This window comes from Callorhinchus milii, unplaced genomic scaffold (genome assembly GCF_018977255.1).
Source record: "Callorhinchus milii isolate IMCB2004 unplaced genomic scaffold, IMCB_Cmil_1.0 Scaffold6, whole genome shotgun sequence".
NCBI classification, from domain to species: Eukaryota; Metazoa; Chordata; class Chondrichthyes; order Chimaeriformes; family Callorhinchidae; genus Callorhinchus; species Callorhinchus milii.
In genome coordinates this window covers 9,822,677-9,840,383 of record NW_024704747.1, presented here as the reverse complement: position 1 = coordinate 9,840,383, position 17,707 = coordinate 9,822,677, and the positions used below count along the sequence as shown (strand labels likewise).

Here is a 17,707-nt window from a genome sequence, read left to right as displayed (position 1 = left end):
ATGAATACGTGGATGATTGTTCGGTGGCCTGAGGGGTGAGGCAATGGCGGAGCCAGGCGATGTTGCGGAGGTGGGGAAAGGCAGAGCGGATCATGGCACGGATGTGGCTTAAACAAATCTGTGTTGGCTGTCCTTTATTTATACATGTTTTTCCAAGTGAAAATTAAGTTTGTCTTGGATATTAGCCTCTAGAAGTTTCCCCACTACCGACATTAGTCTGACTGGCCTGTAGTTACCAGGTTTTTCACTCTCCCCTTTTTGGAACAGGGGTGTAGCATTAGCAAACCTCCAGTCTTCTGGCACCATGCCCATATCCAAGGAGGATTGAAAGATAGCCTCCAAAGCTATTTCCACCCTTACCACCCATCAAATGCAAGGATTATTATCATTATTCTGGTTATTTTTCATTTCTGTTCATTTGAAGATCCTTTTTGAAGTTGCAAGACAGCAGCACACCTGGAGTTTATTTTAATATTCCTACAAAACTAATTTAAAGCTGGTCTGAGCTTTTAGAGGTACTCACTTCCTCAGATTCTGGTAGCCACCAATTCTCTTTTCTCTGCAAATGCACAGAGATATTTAACATATGAAGTGTAGTCCGCAATCCGGAAACTAGACTGTCTCTGTCTGATTTAAATTATGGATCACTCACTTTACTTCCACCTCTGGGTGGCTTGCAGAACCTGAGTACACCCTATAGGTGCAGTGAAGCAGCATGTCTTATTAAGTAACCATTCTACTTCAGAACTGATATTACACTGGTATTAAGCCAGACAGACAGACTGAAGATATTTTGTCCAGCTAAGCGGTGTCCCAGGTCCCTGACCTCTTTCTACCCATCGCCTCCTCTCTCCCATTGCTGATCCCATTGGATGGGAAGGGGACCAATTAGCAGTGGGTCCAATGTGATTGATAGCCTGAAGCCGCTTGTGAATGATGGGCAGTCAAGCCATTCACAAGCGGCTCCAGCTGTCAATCAATTGTGATTTGACGCCTCCCATCTCTATCCCTGAGCAATTCATGGCTGAATGGAGCCACTTGAGACACAGAAGGCACAGCAGCGACCAGGGTGGCCGTTTGTCTGGATTTTGTCTGAATTAACAGGCACTTTTAAAATGGGTAAGAATACAAATAAATCGGAGTTGGGTGTTTTGTCCGATTTACCCAGTGGAGTTAACTGGATTCCAGCTTAAGCGGCTTCCACTGTATTTGAAACATTGCTGACATCACTTTCTGTAAGTTCAGATTGAATATGCCTGATTTCAGTGTCAAAGTCGTATCTAAATAGAGACCAACCCAAACATGAAACCTGCTGTCCAAGTCCAAATGTTTGTATTTTTGCCTTTATGCTAACTGTTGGACTTCCCAACTCTTCCCTCAACAGGGTGCAGATTATTCAGAACTCTGCAGCTCATGTCCCCTTTGACACCATGGTCCATGAGCCGATCACCCCCTTCCTCTCCATTGCATTGCCTCTCCATTTCCCCAGAGGATCAAATTACTTGTCCTCAACTTTAAAACCTTCCATGGTCTTGCTACTTACTACACCTGTAACCTACTAAATCTTTACCAATCTCTCCACTCCCTCCCTCCGTTCATTGGGCACTGGTCTGCTCCATGTCCCACGCCCTACCTGCTCCACCATTGGCGGTCGGGCCTTCAAGCTTTCTGCCCCCTACCCTCGGGAATTCCATCCTGAAGCCCCTCCATCTCTTCCCCTCTCTTGCCTCCATCAAGGCCCGTTTCTTCCTCCTTGACAGTGCTTTTGTCATAATCCCACCTCCACCCCTCTTTACCCTCCACCCCTCTGGATTCCAGATCCCAGTCCAGTTGCAAACCCTTCTCTGTCCAGCACCTTGGGACGTCCTCCTGACATGAAAGGCGCTATACAAATGCAATGTGTTGTTGTTGATGATGATTTGTAGTGTATTGCATTGCAGCAACACCAAAGAAACAATTATACAACCATTTTGCCCTGTAAGCCATTCTCTTGCTCTCTCTATATAAACATTTACATGCACGCCTCCAAAAGCCAGCACTTTGGCATGTTTATCCCCCCCTCAGGTAAATTATTGATCCTATTGTGTACATCTTATTTATATTCTACCTTCAGGTTCAGGATTTGTTCCTTAATTCTGAGGCTGAATATTTGGCCATTTTAAGTAGGATAATTTAGGGGAGCTCATAAATTGATGGAGTTAAATCCCTTTAGTTCCAGTGATGCACAGCACAACTGTTTACTGTTTGTTTCACTGTTGATCATGAAATTATAATTTTGCCATTTTGTACGATTGCCAACTTTAATTTTGTCTAGTCTGTGATGGCTGGTAAGTATGAGAAAGCTAGTTTCCTTAGTTTTATGTTTTTATGGCAGCATCCGGCTTTCTGTGGTGTGGAATTTACAGGAATGTCACATTGTTGATGTTTTAATTACCGTCTAATTATTTTTCTTAATGTGTTTTATGGTACTCCTTTTTTTTTACTTTGGTGAGATTGGCAAAAGTCTGTTATAAACCTGAACAGCTCTTTTCATATATTTCTCTATGATACGTCTTGTGTCTCTTTATGTCCCTGAATATTTATAAGAATTATATTTCTACTCGATTCTCTCTCCTGCTCTCTATATTTTCTTTCTATCTTCCCTCCAATATGGGGACAGTTGAGCAGAAAAATGTGGAAGAAAGGTAACAGATTTTTCAAGATGTGACGGAGGCCAAGACAGACATTATCTACAACAACAACTTGCACTTATATACCAACCTCCACGCAGGGTAGCGCCTCAGAGCGCTTAACAGTGGCAGAGCCTGACTCCAAGCCTGGGGGGAGGGCGGCGGGAGGTGACCGTAAGCCTGGTCAAAAAGGAAAGCTTTCAGGTGGGACTTGAAAAGGGGGAAAGAGGGGGCAAGGTGGACGGATTGAGGGAGAGAGTGTTCCAGAGCTTCAGGGCATAGTGACTGAAAGTGTGACCACCAATGGTGCAGATGAGGGTGCAAGGGATAAGCAGGAGGCCGGTGGATTGGAGAGTGAGGAGGTCGGAGAGGTCGGGAAGTGCCAGAGAGTGAAGGGATTTGAACACGAGTGTGAGGATCTTGAAGTTGATCCGTTCTGTGATGGGAAGCCAGAAGAGCCTGGCCAGAACTGGTGAGATGTGGATACAGAGTTTGGTCCGGGTCAGTATGTGGGCGGCAGAGTTCTGAATGAGCTGGATCTTTTGAATAGTGGAGCTGGGGAGACCGGCGAGGAGTGCATTAGAGTAATCCAGGTGGGAGGTGATAAATCTTGCACGAGGGTTTTGGCTGCATTTGGGGTAAGGTACGGTCGGAGGTGGGCAACGTGGTGGAGGAAGGTGGTCCTGGTCAGGGACTGGATGTGGGTGAAGAAGGTGAGCTGAGGGTCAAACCGGACGCCTAGATTGAGCACTGGTTCGGTGAGTCTGAGGGAGAGCCCAGGGAGGTTGAGGAGTGCAGATCCACAGGAGTTGAAGACATTGACGGGAGCCATGGAGAATGGTTTCCGTCTTGTCCACATTCAGCTGCAGAAATTTTACACTCAGCCAAGCCCTCAAGTCTGCCAAACAAGCTGATAGAACATTGGCGGACCTTGAGTCGATACTGGAGGAGGCAAAGTAGATTTCTGTGTCATCCACATGGAAGTTTACCCCATGTCTGCAGATGACATCGCCCGGAGGAAGCATATAGATGAGGAAAAGAAGCAGATAAAGGATGGAGCCCCAGGGTACCCCATGGGTGACCAGGCAAGGGCGGGAGGAGAGACCATTTGCCGAGATGAAGTGGAGGCGATTGGTCAAGTAGGACTTGAACCATGCGCGTGCGGTCCCACTAAGGTGAATGAGGGAGGAGAGCAGTGGAGGAGGATGGCATGGTTGAGTGTGTTGAACATGTCAGAGAGATCCAGGAGGACGAGGAGGCAGAATCTACAGAGAAATACCCTTTGCTGGATAGGTGTTTTAAATTAATTTGCTTGTTTGAAATGCAAAGCAGCAATATTCCTCTTTAGGCACAAAATATTGCACAAGAGATGCAATGGACCAGCTGTAATGAAGGTCAATAAACTATATGAACAGCTTGACAGAAATATACACACAAGGCAACCTGTGTATCTTCATCTTCAGTTATCAGGAGAGACTGGAGAAGCTAGGATTATTCTCTTTGAAGCTGTGAAGGTTAAGAGCAGACTTAATAGAAGTTTTCAAAATTATGAGGGGATTCGATAGGGTGAACAAGGAGAAACTATTTCCCTGGCGGGTGGATCGGTAACCCGAGGATACCGATTTAAAATAGTTGTTAAAAGAAACAAAGGGGAGGTGAGGAGAAATTGTTTCACACAGCGAGTTGTTTGGATCTGGGATGCATTGCCTGAAAGGGTGGTGGAAGTTGATTTGATAACAACTCTTAAGAGACACGTTTGCAGGGCTATGGGGGGAGAGAGCGGGGGAGTGGGATCGATCTGGAAAGTTCTTTTCAAAGAACCGGCACAGACATGATGGGCCGAATGGCCTTCTTCTGTGCTCTATAATTCTATGATCTTATAATGAAGCAAAATGCTTGAATCTAGCTTTTGTGTCCCCAGTGTCTGCTTTTACATTAATCTGATGCTGTTGTTACAGATACAAAATACAACATACATAATTCCAGAACTGGTGGCTTAATGGCCTCATTCACATACGTATAAACAATGTCAATGGTGAGGCAATGGTTGTATCTGTTTATTTATCCCATTGCTCAATAAATGGAATCTTGTTGTTGTTGTTGTATTTAGGTCTAGACTCTCCTTTCCTTTAACAATGAATAACTTGATTTTCTTTTAGATCTTGTTACTATCCAGGTAGAAATGGTTATCACAAAAGCTGTTAGAAATCTGCACTCCTTTGTACCACTTATTAAGCTTATTTAGTGATAGGGATTTTCTCTAACATGTACTATGTTTTATAAAGCAGCTGCAGTTTTACCTATTATTAAGTTTCTGGTGTAAATCTTCCACAGATGATTGCTATTTTAATAAAATGGGCAGAACATTCAATTAAAAAAATGTTTCTTCTATCCTATGGTTTCATACATGGGGTAAGCAACAAAAAAAACAAAAAAAAATTCCCTTTAATATACGAACACAAAACGCTTGTGGAGAAATTTTTCACCCAGATTTACTCTTTTTATTTAACATTTGAAAGTGTGCAGAATTTAGCAAATTCAGTTTTATCTTAGACCCAACTTTAAATAAAGAAACAGAAATCTACAGCACAGATGGAGGCCATTCGACTCAGCAAGTTTGCATTGTCTGACAAAGCAAGGAGATCACCTTAGTCCCAGCACCTGACCTTATCTTAATACTCCTTCAAACCCCTCTCTTTCGTATACCTGTCTACTTCCCACTTGAAATGGACTCTATCTCCACTCAGCAGGGTGTTCCACAGCCCAACTATTCTCTGGATGAAAAAATCGCTCCTAAGTTCTCATTTTGCTGTTCTTGTGGCTATCTTATAACTATGTCCCCTAGTCACTGACTATCAATGGAAATAACTTCTCCCTATTTATCCTAACATAGCTCTCGTAATTTGTCTATCAGGTTCCTTCTCACCTTCTCCACCCCAATGAAAACAGACCAAGCTTCTCCAATTTCTCCTCATAACTGCAGCCTTTCATCCTGGGAAACTTTCTCCAACTACCGCCCCATCTCCAACTTCCCTATCCTTTCCAAGGTCCTGAAACAAGTCGTTGCTTCCCAGCTTCATTCCTTCCTCTCACGTCACTCCCTCTATGAATCCCTCCAATAGGGTTTCCGTGCCTCCCACAGCACAGAAACAACTTTGGTCAAAGTGACAAATGATATTTTGTCTATCTGTGACCAGGGGTCCCCCTGCCTCCTCCTCCTCCTCTTTGTCCTCTCTGCTGCCTTTGGTACTGTCAACCATTCTATCCTCCTCTACCGCCTCTCCTCTCACCTCAACCTTCATGGTCTTGCCCTTGACTGTCTCAGATCCTACCGTTCGCAAAATGTTTCCACTTGGTCTCCACAAACTGCTTCTCTTCCAGCCCTCACACCGCCTCATGCAGCGTTCCTCAGGGCTCTCTCCTTGGTCCTCTCCTCTTCAACATGTACATGCTCCCTTTTGGTGACATAATTCGCAGGTATGGGATCAACTTCCACACGTATATGGATGACACCTAACTCTAATTCTTTGCATCCATCCTCGACTCCAAGATCACTGCTGCACTGACAAAATGTCTATCAAACATCAAGTCCTGATTGAGACCTAACTTTCTCCAGTTAAACGTCAACAAGACCAAGGCTCTCCTGATTGGCTCTTATCAGCGCCTCCACACCTCAGGCACTGGCAGCATCACCATCCATGGAATGCCACTCCACCTCACTGAGCCAGTCTGGAACATTGGCATCTTGTTTGATTCTCAACTGTCCTTTCTATCCCATATCCATGCCGGAACCTGTTCTGCCTTCACCCACCTCCACAACATCGCCCGGCTCCACCACTGCCTCACCCCTCAGGCTGCCAAGACTCTTATCCTTACATTTGTTACATCTACACCAGCTCCCTGCTTGTCCGCCTTCCCAACTCTTTCTGCCAGAAGCTGCAAATCATTTAGAACTCTGCAACTTATGTCGTCTCCTGCACCAGGGTCCATGTCCCTATCATCCCCACCCCTGCCCAGCTCCCCATCTCCCAGAGGAGAGATTTCAAAATCCTTCTTTTCACCTTCAAAGCCCCCATGGCCTTCCTAACTCTGTGACCTGCTAACGCCATATAGACCTGTCCATTCCCTCAGCTCTGCGGGCTCCAGCCTTCTTCACATCCCCTACCATTGTTGGTCATACCTTCAGCCTCTCTGCCCCCAACCTTTGGAACTCCATCCCCCAGTTCCTTCACCTTGTTCCTTCCCTTACTTCCTTGAAGGCCTGTCTCAAGATCCTCCTGTTCAACCGCACCTTTGGTCACCCTCCTACCCCTCGTCTCCCTGCCCGCCACACCTCCTAAACCCAACCCCCTGCTCGAGACCAAATCCCTGACTATCCAACACCTTGGGACGCCCTCTCAACTACAAATGTAGTTATGTAATTTGGTGGTGTTTTAAACCACTTCTGCACTCCCTCAAAGGCCTTAACATTTTTCTGGAATGAGGGCCCAGAACTAGATGTAGTAATCCAGTGGCAGCCTAATCAATGATTTGAAACCTACTGCTTCAAAATTAAGGTAGTATTGATGAATTTGTCAAATTCTGGATGCTCTGAATTAGTAATATGAAGTAATATGTTAATAAAGTAATCTAGACCCAGGTGGAATTTCTACCCAATAATGCGTAAGAACAAATATTTGAAAAAATTGATGTATTTTGCAGTATTTATGGAACATATTAACCAAGATAAAATAAAGTAGTGTATTTTTAAAAAACTTTGGCATTAATCAGATGGTCTTTTCTGGCTCTGTACGTTCCTCTATATCCTCAGAGGAGGTGGAAGCAGATTATGTCAGCAAATAAATCACGGGAAATGAGCGCAATTTTTTACAAAGAAACAATAGACAACAGCAGAAAGTTCAGCCCAAAGGGAAGTCAAAATTCTGATTGTTTTGCTGATCCATCGAAATGCTAGCACTAGGCGGTCCTTGGCAATCTCTCCCTCAAAAATTTCAATTTCCGCACAATAATAATAATAATAATCCTTGCATTTGATATAGCGCTTTTCACGTCGGGAGGACGTCCCAAAGCGCTTCACAGAATATACTGTAAAGTGAATTGACTGTATATTTGTGGGCGAACGCGGCAGCCAATTGCGCACAGCAATGTCCCACAAGCACCAGGGTTGGACTCCTTATTAAGAATCTCATTAGAAATCATCTGCAATGTCTAGTTCCACAATCTATGTGACAACAGATACCAGAAAAACAAAGACAAAAACAAAAACACTTCTATAGCCTTTCAGATCAAATGGAAAATACAATATATGACATGTGTATTCTTCAAGTGGTTGACAACAATTCATCTGAAGTCAGAGCTTTCTTTCAATTATTGGGCACTTTGGGATTATGTCAAAAACGTAATTGTATTATTACGTGAGATGCTAAAATAGCTATTCCTGGAAAAATAAATGTCCTTCCAAACATGTCACTAAAGTCTAATAGTCAAGACTGATCTCCATGGCAGTAAAATGCATTTGATTATTCTGGTAAAATAAAATGTGGCAATTTGACAAGGAAATTGTTCAGTTGAATCCAATTTACCAGTTATTTTGCTTATTTGACAAGCTACTTTGAACATCTTATCAATTATAATAGGATTCACGTTGTGCTTAAAACAAATAAAAGTAGGAACTTGATAATAGCCGAATTATTTTTGCAGCCTTTGTGCAATCCTAACATCACTGACATTTCTCCAATGTGACTTAATTATAAAATCTGAATTTCTTTTTTAAAAAAATCAATCTTCAAAGAGTAGCACAATATTGGGGACGACAGGTACAATTCCTAATAATCCTTTTCTAAAATTCTTCAAACTTTGCCACATTGGCTGGCTCCCCATTCCCCAGAGGATCGAATTCAAGGTCCTCACCTTTAAGGCCATCCTTGGCCTTGCCCTCTCCTACCTTTCTGACCTGCTGACTCCCTACCAACCTGCCCGCTCCCTCCGTTCATCAGGCTCTGGCCTGCTCCAGGTCTCCCACCCGATCCGCCCTACCATCGGTGGCCGGGCTTTCAGCCTCTCTGCCCCCGCACTCTGGAACTCCATCCCACAGTCCCTTCTCTTCGCTTCCTCCCTTGCCTCCTTCAAGGCTGGTCGCAAGACCCTCCTCTTCGATCATGCCTTCAGTCACCACCTTCCCTCACCCCTACCACACCCCTCCCCCATGCTCGGACCCTGACCCCTGATTGTCCAGGGCCTTGGGATGTCCTCTCGACGTGAAAGGCGCTCTATAAATGTAATTTTGTTGTTGTTGTTGATTTTGTGGTATAACTTGCCAGCACAGCAGAATGTTTTTCATTACAGAATTTATGTCTCTAAGCACCCCAATTTGCCCATGTTTCTCACGTACGAAAGATTATATTTGCAGGGAATGGCATGTGTTAAAATTCTGTGATGCAATGCTTTTTTAAAAAAAAGAACAAATTAAAAATAACTAATTTATACCGGGATATAATTAAAGGGCAATTGATGGTATATTGACTCCAGAACCATGGGGTCCTGTAGCTCAACGGTTAGAGCACTCACCTCGCAAGTGAGAGACCCTGGTTCGATTCTCGACAGGGTGAAACGTTGGGCAAGTTCCCTTACTCCACACGCCTGTTTACCTAGAAGTAAGTAGGAACCTGGTTGTTAGTCGATTGGTGGATCGCTTTTCTGGGGGTAATAATTCCTTTTAAAATAAAAATTGGTCACTCAATCCACGATTGTTTGTGGGGTATTGCACAATTGGTTACCGTGTTTCACCCACAAAATATACAATATATTCTGTGAAGTTCTTTGAGTTGTCTCGAAGACGTAATAAGGCGTTATATCAAATGCAAGGCTTTTTTGAATTATTTTAGAACACCACAGATATTTGAATGAAGCCTTTGGCTCATTTAATCTCATTTTTGCAGTATACCCACCATACCCTCCATCAACATTTTCTTGAACGAGTCCAGAATCCTGATCTCAAAACACCTTTTTATTTTACCAGACTACTAGAGACTATCTTGTAACACTAGGAATCTTCATTAGGTGTTTGTGATCAGCCCATGATAGCTTCCTTTGTAATAGATCACAGTGCAGAGGCCACATTCGGAATATGGAGAGGGGATGAATTCAACTACATATGATAAATTACAGAAAGATACAGCTTTCACAGAAGAAATTTGATTTTCCTTGGTTGGCTCACCTTTCGTAAGCAGAAATTAGATTTCATCACAAAGTTATTTGAATGTAAACAATTTGCTTTTCATGCCATCCAAAGCTAGCAACTTGCAAAATAATTTATAACAGCTGCTTTGCAGAGACCTATCTACAATGAAACAGACAGCTCCTTCAAGATGACAATCTTTATGAAATCGTTTTTCACAAGCCTGTGAGTCTAGTCTACTTAACTCCTGAGAGAATGAGATGTAACGTATTGTGAGTTTCAGAAATGACATAAGAGAATACAGCCTATGAACAGATCTGTCTCATCTTCACTATATACACTTCAAAATAAAGTCGATAAATGCATCAACTTTAAATAATTAAAATAAATTCTAAAAGCAAAATTGTATCCAATTATGTTTTGTGGGTTGTGGACAAGTCAAATTTCAGCAGGACATAGAATGTACTTCCAAACAGAGTGGCCAGAAAACCAGTAATAATATTAGTAGCTATGCTTTGATAGATGGTGATTCAGTGGGTTAGAGTTCCCTTTTACCTCTGGGACCTGCATTTGAATTTTGCTCTGAGCAATTGGATAAAAGGGTTGTCTTGTTGAGGGTCATAAGCGAAAGGAGTTTGGGCAGTTTCAACTTACGTCCCAGGGGACGCAGATTCAGAATAGAAACAGCCCACAAGTTGTGACTACAGTAATTATATAAGATGACTGAGGGAGAGTGCAAGAAACTGATCTGTCAGTGTGGTGTGATGTTGGTGAGGGGGTAGGAGAAATGTAGTTCTGACATTGGCATAATGGTATACTTCAATGCTGCTAATAACAGAGAAGTGGAAAGCATGTGGGGAAGGGGAGGACAGCAAAATATATTACTGAAATGCACTGAGGATATTTAGATTTTTTCCTTTAATAAAGTCACAAGAAAGCAGGTCGCTTTTTTCCCCACAAAATACAACAGCGGCTGATGCTGGAAATGAATAATACTTGGCAAATTTAGTCCTGTTGAAAACACTGCAGCTTTGGTGCTGGGTTAAATTGTGGTGTTTTTCAAACTTGCTTCAACTAGAATATGCAAGATTCTGTTGTAGAATGTAACCTTGTTTATACTGTGGGGCTAATTCTACACTATCAGTGCTAACACAGAAACAGTTGCTCATGTCAAACTTGACCATGTCCAGTTGTATCTGGCCTTAGGACTTTCCTCAAGAGCTGGCTTATTATATAAAACACCTGTTTTTGAGACATTGGCTTGCCATTCACCAACACATGTACACAGTGTAAGGTTAAAAGAAAAGTTTAACCCTTTCCCTTAGTAATGTGGTTGACCCTGAGGTAAGATAGTGGACAGAGATGATGGATGAATCAAAGGGGTTCATTTATTGATCAACAAGATAGTTGTTACACAGTTACAAATTTTATGCTTACAACTGCGGGAGATGATTCAGGGCTCAGGCTGATCTCAACCTTTCCCTGGGGACTCCCGGAGTGACTTATGCATCAATGTTATTTGTAGTCCTTTGGCTCAATCGAGTAGCTCATGGTAACCTACCTCTTAGTGTTCATTTAATTCTTAAAATTCTTAAAATGGCGGTAGGTGGTGGGACATGGGGCAGGAGGAGAAGGCGGCCAGGCGGATGTTATCTATCTTGAAGATAGAGAAATCCAACACCTCTTCGCACTTGGCATTAAATGTTAGGATTGAGGATGCTTGATGGAGTGCACAGAGGAGGTAGTGGGTGTTGGAGAATAGAATTTTGGAGTGTTTTTGGCCTCCAGAACGACCTGTGAATAGAATGCAGTTTTGTCTTGAGAGAGGGAGCGGTGGTAGGTGTGAAGATACTCGAGCCACAGTTGACGGTGAACCGTGAGGCCGGATTTGTGTCAACTGCGCTCGGGCAACTGGGGTTTCGGATTTAAGGAGTGGAGGTGACTGTTGTACCAGGGGGAGCAGGTAGCTTTGAAGATGGTCATAGGAACATAGGAACAGGAGGAGGCCATTCAGCCCTTCAACTGTGTTCTACCATTTCATTAGATCATTAGATCATGGCTGATCTGTACCTCAACTGCATCAGGATCACTGCAGATGGAAGGCCAGAGGGAGAGAAGGCCGAGGATGACAGGGAGCTTGTGAGGGATGCGGGCGGAAGCTTTTCCCATGGGTGGGAAAAGATGGCTTGGAGAAGGGAGATACAAGAGGAGAGGCAGATGAAGAAGTGGGCTGAGATGGCCTTGTTTATGATGGACAGACCGGAGATGTCTAGGCCATGGGTGATAACGAAGTCAAGGGGATGGTCACGATTGTGGGTCAGGAAATTAATATGGAGGGTGAGGTTTAAGGTGGAGAGGAGGGCAGTGAATTCAGAGGAGGTGAGGCAGGAGGAGTTTAGGTGAAGGTTGAAGTCACCCATGATGAACAGGTGTTCAGTGCAAAGGGACAGGAAAGAAAGGAGACAGGTGATATCCTTGAGGAAGGGGTCAGGAGGTAGGTTGGGGATGGTACAGCATAAGGTGCTCAAATGAGGGGAAACAACCAGAGGAGTAGGGGGATAGACCAAGGAAGGTTTGAGAGATGAGAGCCATCCCACTTCCGCGGCGATTGGGGTGGGGTGCGTGGGGGGGTTGTGGCTGGAAAGTGTAGCTGGGGGTGAGGCTTCGATGAGGGGGACGGGGTCATTGTGGGACAGTCAGGTTTCTGTGAGCCCTAGGATGTTAATTTGCTCATCCAGGATGAAGGGGCCTAAATACATAATGGCCTAAATAAAAATATTTAATGTAATAAGAAAAATAATCTTTACATTTGATGTAGCATCTATCACATCAGGCTGACATCTCAAATTGCTTCACAGGTTGCACTGTAAAGTGTAGTAACTGTTTTTTGTGGGTGAATGGGAGGGGGAAACCAATTTGATCACAGTAATGTCTCCCGAACAGCCATGAAGTGATTGATCAATTTTATCTCAAACAGGAATATATCAATGACATATTAATGTCAATTCAAACAGGAATTCCACTTAAAATGCCCAATGGATGCTGAGGGTGAACTATATGCTTCTTATTGCCATAGATGTGAACAATTAAACATTTATATTTTCCCAACCTTGAACATTACATTCAAAGCATGAAATATAACTGTATCCCAAATGAAGCCTTTAGTATGGTTAATGTGGCCTTACAGCTGGTGTGCTTATTAAAAAGTGAATTGCAATACTTATACTCTTGGTACATTGTGGACATGTAAGTGCAGTTGACTGTAAATGACCTCTGAGCCTAAAGGTTTGCTTTAAGTACTTGTGAAAGTACTTAGTACTCTATAAGCAGCTATATTGCTAGTTGGCAGCTGAGAGATTTAATTTCACAAGATACATTTTCAACATATTATTTATTTCTATATCCTTCCATATGTCTAGAATTCTATCCATGTTTCTATCAATCTATTATTCATTTAATTTTCTGCCTTTTGCTTTGCTCAAGCTCCCTTTTCTCAATTTATTAAAAGACACAAATAAATTAAATTTTCAGGACAGATAATTCAGTTCCATTTTGAACATGTAATTTCCATTACAAATTCCTTATACGCTGGAACTGTTGTCAGATTAACTGCAATTTCCAAAAAAAGATGAGTTGAGTTGTATGTGATCTTACCAAGATTTACCTTTTGGAATGCTTAAAGCTTTTAAGCTTAGCATTTACATGCTGTTATTATTAAAGAGCTAATCCACAACCAACGGCTCATTAATATATAGAACTAGGCAGGTTGAGATACTTGCTGAGGAGTTCTGGTTCTCTGTACATTTTGATTATTGTTTACTTATTCAGTGTTGACTCATTGATATTTCACTTCACAGCTGATCCAAAACTCTGCTGCCCGCATACTCACGCGTACTAAACACTGTACCTCCATCACACCAGTTCTAGCCCGGCTCCACATCGTTGAACAGATTGATTTCAAGATCTTCAACGACGACAATAACAAGATTACATTTGTATAGCGCCTTTAGCGGAGGATATCCCAAGGCGCTGGACAGGGTACAGCATCTTCACATTTGCATGCCCTGGCACCTCTCTACCTCTCCAACCTGCTTAATCTCTAACCCACAACCCCCTGCATGCGCTTGATTGGGCTCCGTCCTTCTGCATGTTCCTCATGTCCTCCGTTCTACCAATGGTAGTTGTGCTTTCAGCCACTATGCCCCAAAACTCTGGAACACTCTTCCTCTGTTCCTCCATCTTACCATCTTCAAATCACGCCTGAAGACCTTCCTATTTGACCATCACCACCCCCTCCCCTTTCCCACTGGCTCTACGTCCACAACGCTGCATGAGTGGTGCTAAATATATATGCAAGTTGTTATTGTTGTTGTTGTCTTTCCTCAAATAGACACAAAGAACAGAATGTGGTGATTGTATTGTACCAGAAAAAAAATGTCTTTGTCCTGAATTAAACAATCCATTTATTTTAACAAACTATCATTGCAGAAATTAACATTAAACTGTTTGCCACACCAGCAATGCTGATAAGAATGAGATTGATGGAGGGAAGCTCATCCATGCTCTCCAAAGGGAAGTAGCAAGGTGAAGACTAAAAGACAACCAATGAACATGATAATACCACTTTGTACAGTTTCAAGAATGTTTAAAAGCTATCAATGTTTTCTTTCCCATTAAATGTGTTAATTTTGTCCTTTATAATTCTAGAACTGAAATTAATCCAAACATATTGGATACACATTGAAATGTTTATACTGTAGCACATTTTGAATTTATCAGTTAAACGTGTTATCCATTCTGCGCAAAGATTTACATTCATTGTAATTGCAAAGAGTTCAGTGTACCTATACAATAGAGTTCAGTGTGATAAAGATGCAAAATGCAAATGTAAAATGCAGCAGCCAATCACACACAGCAGTGTCCCACAAACAGTTGCAGATTGAGTGACCAAATTATTATTACTAAGTATTATTTTTGAAGAGATTATTACCCCTGGAAAAGCAATCCATCAATGACTAACAACCAGGTTCCTACTTACTGCTAGGTTTGTGGCGTGAGGAGTAAGAAAACTTGCCCAACGTTTCGCTCTGCCTGGGAATTGAACCCAGATTCTTTCGCTTACAAAACAATGCTCTAATCACTAAGCTACATGTCTCCACAAATAAAGATGGATGACCCTATATAGAAAATTTACCTAAAATCCTAAAAATAAATCACTGTATTTTGTATAGACAGAAGCCAAAGAAATGAAGCTGCTGAAATATTTCACCAGAAATATTCACCTACAAATTACGCAGTTAATTACAGAAAGTCGTGTGAAGCATTTGAGACTTTGAGACATCCACCTGATATGAAAGACTCCATATAAAATCTAAGGATTATTATTTATCTTGCTTCCCGGTACTGTCGGTATAGATAGATATTCACAAATTTTGCGTGTATAAGATTTCAAAACTGTCAGAGTTTGTGTACTCATAGCATTGATTTCTGTTCCCTGCTTCAGGGTCCTACCAATCATAGAATCAGGAAACAGAGCCCCAGAGCAGGGGTTCGAGTGCACTTTCTCTGCTATTCTAAAAAATGATGAACTTTGCAGAGGTATTTTCACTGCTCTGTCATATTTTTTGACAATTAAGTAAAAAACATTGTCAATGATACTAAGCTAGGAAAAGTAGTAAACAGGGAGGAGGACATAGACAGACTGGTACAATAGGCAGACACGTGGCAGATGAAGTTTAATGTGGGAAATGCGAAGTGATGCATTTTGGGAGGAAGAATGAGGAGAGACAATATAAGCTGATGGTACAGTCTTAAAGGGGATGAAGGAACAGAGAGACCTGGGGTTCATATAAGTAAATCTTTGAAGCTGATATAAGTAAATCAATTTCCAGGCAGGAGAGGTAGATAAAGCCTACAGGATACTATGTTTTTTAAATAGGGGTATAGAATACAAAAGTCAGGAAGTTATGATGAACATTCATAAAACACTAGTTAGGCTAGAGTACTGTGTTCAGTTCTGAGCACCACACTTTAGGAAGGATGTCAAGGCATTGGAGAGGGCGCAAAGGAGATTTACCAGGATGGTACTAGGAAGGAGGGACTTCAGTTATCAGGAGAGGCTAGAGAAGATAGGATTATTCTCCTTGGAGCAGAGAAGGTTAAGAGGAGACTTAATAGAAGTTTTCAAAATTAGGAGGGGATTCGATAGGGTGAACAAGAAGAACCTATTTCCACTGGCGGGTGGTAAACCAAGGACACTGATTTAAAATAGTTGTTAAAAGAAACAGAGGGGAGATGAGGAGAATTTTTTTCACCCAGCGAGTTGTTTGGATTTGGATTGCATTGCCTGAAAGGATGGTGGAAGCCGATTCGATAACAACTTTTAAGAGAGAAGATAATTAATTGAAGAGGACAAGTTTGCAGGACTATGGGGTGAGTGCCGGGGAGTGGGATTGAATTGGATAGATCTTTTCAAAGAGCCAGCACAGACACAAGTGCCCGAATGGCCTTCTTCTGTGCTGTATAATTCTATGATTCTAGTAAGCCTGGGTTAATAAATATCCAGCAGTATAAGAAATGACTCGGAAGTAAAGATTGGTGGAAGATTGTTATTTTATATTTGTAGTTTTTGCTTTTCTATTTTTTGTTTGGTTGGAGAACATTCATAACCAGAATATTAAGCAGAAAAGCAAATTGTACATTACTACTGTATATCCCTGTGATTTTTCATTGCTCTATTGATTCGTAGACATTCATGTTCTTATCATGTTTAAGCGTGATTGGGGAGTAGAACTTGACATTTAGTTACCAAATAATCCCAAACGTGTGCAGAAAACTAACTGGTGATTGTGCCCTGTTATAAAGCAAGTTCTAATTTTGGGAGTCCCCAGTACCATTTTATAAAGGGGTTAAACTGTATTTAGGGTGCACTGGGTATATCAGTATTTAGCTCTTCACATCTGAAGACAGATCAGATGTCTGCAGGGAAATCACATGGTGTGATCCCTAACCAACTCATCGGATATTGGTCAGCCTATGCTATCATATAATATTCGGTTAATTGTTTGCAGTCTTAGCATCAATAGATTGCTTTCATCCTTCAATCTTTTATCAGATTAACCATGACAAGTTATTTTCGCATGAGCATCTTCAACAGTATTTAAACAACAAGAACAACAAGATTACATTAGTATAGCGACTTTCACATTGGGAGGATGTCCCAAGGAGCTGGACAGTGTACAGCATTTCAGAACGGAGCTGAAGTCAGGGAGGGAGAAGGAAGGAGAGGGGGAGGGGGGTGACCAATGGCATGGTCGAAGGGGAGGGTTTTGAGGCGGTACTTGAAGGAGGCAAAGGAGGTGGGGAGGCGGAGTGATTGGGGCATGGAAATCCAGAGGTTGGGGGCAGAGTGACTGAAGGTTCTCCCGCCAATGGTGGGGCGGGTGGATCGGGGGACGTGGAGCAGGCCGAAGCCGGCTGAGCGGAGGCAGCAGGTGGGTTGGTAGGGTGCTAGGAGGTCGCAGAGGTAGGGTGGGGCAAAGCCATGGAGGGCTTTGTAGGTGAGGACCAGGATCTTGAACTGCATCCTCTGAAGGATAGGGAGCCAATGGAGTCGGGCAAGAATGGGGAGATGGAGTCGCGGAGTTAGTATTAAACAGTACTTCATGACAAAGGATAACCTCAGGAGCATGCATTGTATGTCAGTGCTGCTCTAGCATCACAAGTTGAATTAGTTCTTGTGGTTTCACTGGACTGTCAAGGTGCAGCAGTGCCAAATCAAGATGTTCATCTCGCTATCTTAGGTATTCTTCCATCTTTGATGACTTCAACTTCAGTCCCTCAAGATCATTTACCTGAACAC

General features: G+C 42.5%; 1 protein-coding gene across 1 annotated transcript in view; it reads right to left on the bottom strand.

Annotated features, from left to right (window-relative positions):
* LOC103180371 (inactive dipeptidyl peptidase 10) overlaps window positions 1-17,707 on the bottom strand; it is a 329,145-nt gene that overhangs the window by 78,294 nt on the left and 233,144 nt on the right.